Raw genomic sequence first — 9,406 nt, forward strand, 5'->3', positions numbered from 1 at the left:
GGCATATTCAGCCGCGGTAGTAAGTCAGACACTTTATACCGCGGTTCGAACCGCGGTATATAGGCTGCGGAATATGCCGCGGTTGTCTAGGGAACCGCTGCCTAAACCCTAAAAAAAATTTAAAAAAAAAATTAAAAAATGCACTATATGCCGCGGTTGAACCGCGGCATATAGGCCGACGAATATGCCGCGGTTAGTGTCAAAACCGCGGCCATATGTCTCGTTTGTAAAAAAAAAACGAAGCACTATATGCCGCGGTTGTGGTTAGAACCGCGGCATATTCCCCTGCAGTTTTTTAAAATTGCAGGTCTGTTTTTGTGATATCCATTACCACAAAAACAGACCTGCATATAAAAACATTTACAGAAATTCAATTTCAACATAACAAACACATGTTCAAATGTATTTCAACATCAAATAAAGTAGAGAGTCTAAGAAAATTCTATCTAATCAAATGCATTGTTTAAATCTAAATCTAAGAGCTATTGTATAATCTAACTATATACTTCGCAGCAGCGTTCCTAATGAATAGTAGTGACTTCTCAGGAACTGGTGTAGTAGTCTTGAATCTCTGCAAAAGACAATTCATTTTAATTAGTGTATATGAATTCAACATTTGTTAAAAAATCAAAATTTGTTAAAGTTAAATATTACCGTTTCCCAGCTTCTTGTGATGTGAGAACGAACAATATGGGTCATCCAATACATTACATAGTATCCACACTCATATGACCCATTTTGTCTGTTACACTACAATATATCATCACAGTTGATAATAGTTAGTGAATAACATTTGTTATAAAACAATTATAACAAAGTCAGACTTTAGCATATGTCAAACCTTGAGAGAAATCCAAGCAATCTTTCTACTCTTAGCAATTGATCTCCCGTCCATCATCATACATTACCAAAACTATAGAACCTTCATACATTACCAAAACTATAGCATTATGCAAAAACTAATGAAGAAATCATCTTAACAATGCAAAAGGGCATAAATACCTGGAAGAAGAACGACGAAAACGCTTGGTGCAAAAAAAACGAAATCGCAAAGGAGTGGGAATGACGCGTTTCAAATGCTTTTGATCGGCCAAAAACTGTTGTTTATCGTCACAAATGAGAAAGAACCGAACAATTTGAAGTTTAAACGGAGAAAAATAGCGTATCGGAGATGATGGGAGTCGGAGGGAAAAGAGAAAACGCGAAACAGTGGCTTGCGGGAAGAAGACGATCACTGTTCAAAGTTTTAATTTTTAACTCTGAACGGGGGAATCTACCGCGGTTCACTACTTAACCGCGGTATAATAGGGGTATATGCCGCGGTTCTACGAGCAACCGCGGCATATACTGATTAAAAAAATAATACTAAATGGCATTTTTGAAATTATTTTCAAACTATATGCCGCGGTTGCCCGCTGAACCGCGGCATATACCTCGAAATATTTCAAATCAATATTAAATTAATTTCAGATAGCAGAATATGCCGCGGTTGCTCGTAGAACCGCGGCATATACCCCTGTAACGTACTCAACACAACTGCTTCCCAACTGCCTTCTGGGGAATTTCAGAAGTTACAGGGGGTATATGTCGCGGTTCCCCAGAGAACCGCGGCATATACCCCCTGTAACTTCTGAAATTCTCTGACTGGCAGAGAAGTTGAGACGTTACTGGGGTATATGCCGCGGTTCTCTGGGGAACCGCGGCATATACCCCCTGTAACTTCTGAAAATCTCTGACCCAGTCAGCACCTGCAATAAATTGGCTGGGTATATGCCGCGGTTGTGCAGAGAACCGCGGCATATACTCTGTTATTTAATTTTTTATTCATACGTGGCGTCAAAGGCAATGGTTGACTGGGGTATATGCCGCGGTTCCCAGTAGAACCGCGGCATATATGTTCGTTTTATTTACAAAACTGCCACCGCGCACCATTATGCTGCGGTTTTCGTTGAACCGTGGCATAATGTGCGCTGTAAAAACCCGATTTTTTACTAGTGACATTATTGAAATAGCTGGAAACTTGTTTTGATGAATGACTTGTCACTAGAAGAGGTTTAGTAAAAGAAGTAATTAAATGAATATAATTATTGTTATTATTATTTTGTTATTGGAAAAAGTAAGGTGGTAGAAAGAATGAGAGGAGAAAAAGGTGGGACTTGGTAGAAACATGGGCGACATGAGCACGCTACACAAGCAAGAAAGCTGGCATATCCTTCTTGACTTGTATCTTATTAATTTACTCACTTCTTCACGTGGATTCCCTCTCCTATCTCCCATACCAATAATACACCATTTTCTCCACATCACTTTCTCACTCTCCAACTCATCCATATATTATTATTCTACTTCGATTGGACCATATACCTACCTTCTTTCCACACATCGATGCACATTTCTTTTAGTGAACCATAAACACACCTTTAGTAATTCTTCTCAGTTTTCTTTTCTTCAAATCAAATGGTTTAACTTTAAACAACATACGTACGAATACAGGATCCCTTCAATCTCCTTCTTTCAAGCTAATTACCCTTTAACTTGCTTTTAATCAAACAGTATTAAAAAACAGTTTATTTTACAATTTCCAGTTTGCATAGTAAAACAGTTTGGTCCACGCACTCGAAGAGATTCTTTTCAAAACCTAATCAGCGAGTTTCGTTTAGGGTTTCGTGACGTTAAGAATGTGAATTATTTTAAATATCAGTTGCATTTTAAGCATTTGAGAGAGTGTTGAATAAGACAAAGCATTCAAACATGTTTAGAGTGTTTAAAATTGAACAGAATAGATTCCAAACATATATGATATATAGATGAGTGAAATGGTTAACTGAATAAAAAATGAATGAATTTGATTGATAATGAAGCATAATATTATATATATATTGTATGAAGAAGGTGATAGAGGGAGATCCCAAGGACTGGAGTAAGTAGCATTGAGCCTTGTGCTGCAGTTGGTCAGGACAAAGCAAATCAAGAAGCAAAGTTCACGGGGTTCAGTAGCCAAATCCCGGAGGAAAACTGGTTTTCATTCTCTCAAAACATGCACACATATCCCATCATTGGATATTGGATTTACAAATAATTGTAAACATAATAATAACAACAAATTAAATATTAATAATAATAATAATATAAATAATAATACTAATATGAATAATAATACTAATAATAATAATATTAAAACGAATTAAAATAATAGTAATAATAATAATAATACAAATAATAATAATACAATAAATAATAATAATAATTATAAGAGAATAAATAAATAAAATTTTATTTTAATATATCTTAATGTATGTATCTCATTTAGAAGTTAACCTATTTTATGAAAATTATGAAATTTATTTGTATAATTTAAAATTTAAGACATATTTAATTAATTAATTTTAATATAATTGAAACCTTAAAACAATTTGAAACCAAATTACCTATGAAGAAGAAGATGAACGATTAGGAGCAATAATGCAGTGTACAACTGGAGAAGAAGAAAGCAATGGAGAGTAAATTTAGATGTTTCAATGTGTATTGAAAATGGTTGAAATGTTCATTTTATTTAGGTAAAAGTTGCACAACAGCGTAATTTATGATGTCACTTGCAATAATACATTCATTTGTTGATGTATAGACTAACATTAGATGAGGCAACAACGATAAATATCATGCAGCATTTCATTACATTTAGTGAGAAATTGAAGTTATTACACAAATCGTAATAAAGTTCATTAGGACTTATGTTTGATTGAATTAGTGTAATAAATGTTACTGTCTCAACATGAATCTGTATAGTTTTTTGTGTTGCCATACCAAATATTGATTGAATTGGTGTAATAAAATCATCATTTGCAGAAGTTATACATAAACAATAATGTGTAGTGCCACCACATATGTAGATTGGTAATTTGTATCGTAAATCAACTTCATATTGGTTTAGCATTGACATGCTGAAGTGATTGAGGATTGGCTTGCTTCACTTCGACAATAGTCATCGTATCAACCGTGGTGATCCAAGCAGTTTGGGAACTAATGTATGTTTCAGAATAGTTTTCGCCTGTGAAGATGGTGTTGTTGAAGTACATCAACATAGGTAATGATGTAGATGTCATGACTATTTACAATATTTTTTCAGTGACTTGATTAAATTGATCAAATAAGCTAAAAGTTCCTTCATTTATAGGCTAAGATGTTGACTATGTACACTTTGTATTAGTTTAATCTAAGGGTTAAAAGATGAACAAATAGAGGTGAACACAATGCATTTATTGTTTTCATGCATGCTGAAGGTTTGCCATGTCACATTCAATGTTTTGTTCTTGTTTGCACCACTTTGTTTGAACCACCTGACATTTATTGTTTTCATGTGTCAAACTTAATCATTTTGATGCATAGTGCACATGGTTGGATGCCAATTTTTGTACAAATTGAGATTTTAGTGAATTTAATGGGTCTACCAAATTTGATTTACTAGTACTCATTAACTTTTGTCATGTAAAATATGACTATTTGCATGAACACCAGAAGTACTGCTCATTTATTGTTTTCATCACCTTTTTAATTCATCTTTATTCTAAATATTATTAAATTATTTCTTTCAATATTATTATTATTATTATAATATTTAATAATAAAACAAATATGAGGTTCAAGGTGTTTAAACTATGCATTATAATAATACATTTTATCACATAACTATTATAATTTGATGTATTTTTTTGTTATTTAAGTTTTTAAATATTTTACTACAAGATTTTAAATTTTTACTAACTCGTGGTATTTAATTTCTGACAACCAATTTAGTATGTAGTTAGGAGATGTGAATGTGGTTGTGTTAAAGACGTCTGACAAAGTGAATTATTTACATACACATTGTCATATGCGAATTTATTACTCATACAGACTTTTGTATAGGCTATAATAAATTTCATATAGTAATGCACATTTATTCGTTGCAGTCAAAGATTGTCATATTTTTTGTTAACTTTAATCCAACGGATGACATTGAATTGATGAAGTGAACTATTGTCTACATATATCTTCAATCGTGATTGTTCACTACCACATCACATACTGATATTATTGTTATCAACTAATTCGTACACGATCAAAATATTTCAAAGATGTGGAGGCAATATAACATAAAATTGCGTATCTTGCGTCCATGGTTTGTTATTTATGTTTTTCGTAAACCTAAATTTCAATTAACTTTTGTCCTGAACTTTCTTTATTTATTTATATTTAGGATGCGAAGGGCAACATTGTCTCTTCATACTACCATTTGATGTCTGAACCACATGTTGTAGTTGTTTTTGTTATAGAGGAAGTTGAGTTTGGTGTTGTATCTAAATTGAGACACTTAAAAGTAGATCATGAGTTAGTTACAACATTTATCGAAAGGTGGAGGCTTGAGACACATACTTTTCATCTCCCAACTGAAGAATACACAATTACCTTGTAGGATGTATCACTTCAATTGGGACTTAGAGGTGATGGTCCTCCAATAATTGGACCTACGATGTTTGATTAGGAAGATCTATGTGATACGTTGTTAAGGACTACACTGGTTAAAGGGAGTCCTTTATTAGATCTACGGTGAAGCTAAAGTGGTCGTGGGAAAATATGTTGTTTTTACATGAGGAATTAAGTATAGAGGAAATACATGTCCATGCAAGGGCACATATTTCAAATTGATTGGTTTTCAAAAACTATTGAAAGCCTCAACAATTTTCAAAACCCGTTGAAGGCCTCAGCGATTTCCCACTCACTATTTTTCCCAGATCAATGCACATAGGCCAAACCATCATCATTCAAAGTCTACAACTATGTAAATGTAAACAAAAATGTAAATAAATACCTTAGCTTTCCTTGCTTTGAAAGAGTATTTGTGCAAAAGGGTGTTATGGTGGTATGTGGTGGTATGAAACTTTGTCCGTGCAATAGTGGCATTGAAGTGACACGAAGAGAAGAACAAGAAGGGAGAACAGAAGAAGAAGAAGAAGAACAAAGAGAAAGGGCAGCGATTAGGTTAGACAAAGAACAAGAAGAAAAAAGGAAAGGAGGGTTTTCAAGTAAAAAGTGAAAAAAGAATTACCTAGGTTAAAAGTTCATTTTACCCATTCCCATAATTTGTGTCTCTGCGAAACGAATTCCAAGTTTTGCATTTATTAAAAACTCCTCAAATGACATTCAGAATTCGGTATTCAGGAAACCAAATTCTGAACGTAATAAAACCCATGTTATAACTGTAAATATAATGCATAGTATGTCATATGTGAAATTAAAAGTTCTTTGTGTCATTAATGAAAAAAAACTACACCAGTAAGGCATGAGATTGCTTTCTATGCATTAAATCTCCATCATTTATCAGACGAATTGGGATAATAATACACAATATCAAAGACACCCCTTCTCCATCATCTTCCAACAAAAAAAGCCAAGAACCCATATCCTTTTTTGTTTGTTCCATATTCACATATTCAAGCAGACAAAAAAATTTAGGGAAGCGAAGAGCCATGAAGCAAGTAGAAATCCATCACACAAGAAAGACCTACCAAATAAAGAGTAAGTTTAGAAGAAGAATTGAAATTGGATGTAGTCCAGGTAGCTAGATAGAATCAAATATTGTGTCAAATATCCTATCATTTGTGACTCTTGATTTTGGCGATTCACAATATTAATTTTCTTTGTGGTGTAATATTCAAGTAATTACTCTAATTATTCATCAACGTCCTATTTAGGAAATTATTTGTCTTTATTACCATAATTATAGGATCTTGATTGTAAGTTATTACTTATATTTAAACAATACATGATCAATGCAAATTAACACATTCGATACCATTTTCTATCTTGGGATCAGAGCTATTAAGCAAATAGCTCTTGAACCATAACCATTATGTCATTAAATCAGAGAAATGACCTACCTTCTACAATCTCTATCAAGTTGGACAAAGACAATCATCCACCATGGAAATCTCTAGTCTCACTAGTGATTAAAGGATTTAAAATTAATGGCTATATACTAGGGACAATAGAATGTCCAGACCAATTAATTGTTACAAAGAACATGACAATAAAAGTTAATCCTAGTTATGAGGATTAGCAAGCCCATGATCAAACCATTCTAGGATGGCTGATGAATTCTATGTCAATTGACATTGCAACTCAATGCTTCATTATAAAACACCCAAACAACTTTGGGATGAAGCTCAAAGTCTTGTCGGTGCACACACCAGATCCATAATCATCTATCTGAAATTTGAATTTCACAACACATATCAAGGAGACATGAAGATGGAGCAATATTTTGGTAAGATGAAAAATCTTGTTGACAACTTAAAGCTGACAGATTCACCAATCTCTAACTTTGATTTAGTGATTTAGAAACTAAATGGTTTGGATTCTGATTACAATGCAGTGGTTGTTAAGTTGTGTGACCAAATTAACATTAGTTGGGTTTAATTGCCAACTCAATTGTTAACCTTTGAAAACATATTAGATCAACTCAATAATTTCAACATCATTAACCTGAATGTCTCTACAAACTTTGTTGCCAAGAAAGAGTGTAAAGGCAACAAATTTGGATCCTAAGGTGATTGAAGAGACTCTAATTTTATATGCACGATAGGTGACATAAGAAGAAGTAGGATGTCAAAACCAATATGTCAGGTATGCAGAAGAATTGGCCACACTGCTATACAATGTTAGTATCGATTTGATAAGTCCTATACAAGGAAAACTCAATCTGTTGAAAGTGAAAAGCAAGGAACACACAGTGCATTCATAACTTTACTTTATCAAGGTCAAGATTATGGATGGTATTTTGATAGTGGAGCCAACAACCATGTAACTCACCAAAGTGAGAAAATTCAGGAACTTGGTGAAAGTAATTGTACTAATTCTTTACTTGATTGTAATGGTGAATGACTGAAAGTAATGGCCTCAGGATCAACCAAATTGAGTAATCTTCATCGGCATGGTGTTCTTTATGTTCCAAAAATCACCAAAAATTTGCCAAGTATTTTAAAATTGACTGTTGACAATAATATTATTGTAGAGTTTTATGAAAATTATTGTTTTGTGAAGGACAAACTAACTGGAAGTCTCTTCTAAAAGGGGAACTTAAAAATGGCTTGTATAAACTATGTGACAACAAAGACTCTTATGTCTACATGTCTATTAAAGAAAATTGGCATAGGAAACTTGGACATCCCAACAATAAACTTTTGGAAAAGGTCTTAAAGGAATGCATTGTGAAAACATCATCTAGTGGCTCATTCACATTATGTGAAGCTTGTTAATTTTGAAAATAACATTTGTTACCTTTCAAAAGCTCTTCCTCACATGCTAATGAAATTTTAAATTTAGTTCATATTGATGTTTGGGGTCCTTCCCCAATTTTGTCTCCATCTAGGTTCAAATATTATGTTCATTTTATTGATGATTTTAGTAGCTTCGCATGGATTTTCCCTTTCAAGTAAAAATAAAAAATTGTATGTGCCTTCACTGTTATCAAAGCTATGGTTGAAATCAATTTAATAGAAAAGTTAAAGTCATTCAATGTGATGAAGGTGGTGAATTTAAACTTGTCCAAAGGATTTCCTTAGAAATAGGAATTGTTTTTAGAATATCTTGTCCCTACACCTCTCAACCTCTCAACAGAAGGGTAGGGTTAAGAGAAAATACAAACATATTGCTAAACTTGGCCTAACCCTGTTAGCATAAGACAAAATGCCCATACACTACTGGTGGGAAGTCTTTTCAACTATTGTTTATCTAATCAATAGATTATCATCATCAATAAATCCAAACAAAAGTCCACATTCCCTAATTTACAAGAAAGAACCTGACTATCCAAACTTGAAACCTTTTGGTTGTGTCTATTATCCTTGTCTTAAACCATAAAATAAAAAACAAATCCTAGTTTCATACAACTAGGTTTGTTTTTCTCGGTTATATTAACTCACAGTAACTCACACAAAGGATACAAATGCATTAACTCTCATGGGAGAATTTTCATCTCAAGACATGTGATTTTCAATGAGAATCATTTTCCCTTTTTTGAAGGTTTAATTGATACAAGAAATTCTTTAAAAGAATTAACTGAACCCATGTCAATTTTGCTTCCAAATTATTCTACAGGTACCACTGTCAACAGTACTCTTGAACTAGACAACAATACTACAGTCATTAGGAAGAAATCACAAGTGATAGTCCTACCAAAAATGGTACAAATGAAGGAGATCTGGGTAAATCTTTTACTATACATCAAGAGAAAGTAAAGAAGAAGGTTCAACATCAGTAAATTCAGTAAAGAACAATAATCACACTGAAATTGAAAGCAATCAACCTAACACCAACACTCATTGGATGGAGACCAGAAGCAAAGCTGGAATTTACAAGCCTAAGCAAC

General features: G+C 33.2%; 1 pseudogene; it reads left to right on the forward strand.

Moving 5' to 3' along the window:
• The first annotated feature begins 6,889 nt into the window (after positions 1–6,889).
• Positions 6,890–7,920, forward strand: LOC148204447 (uncharacterized; annotated as a pseudogene).
• Positions 7,921–9,406: the final 1,486 nt, after the last annotated feature.

Source organism: Vigna umbellata, chromosome 1 (genome assembly GCF_029865625.1).
Source record: "Vigna umbellata cultivar VRB3 chromosome 1, Vumbellata_1.0, whole genome shotgun sequence".
In the NCBI taxonomy this organism is placed as follows: Eukaryota; Viridiplantae; Streptophyta; class Magnoliopsida; order Fabales; family Fabaceae; genus Vigna; species Vigna umbellata.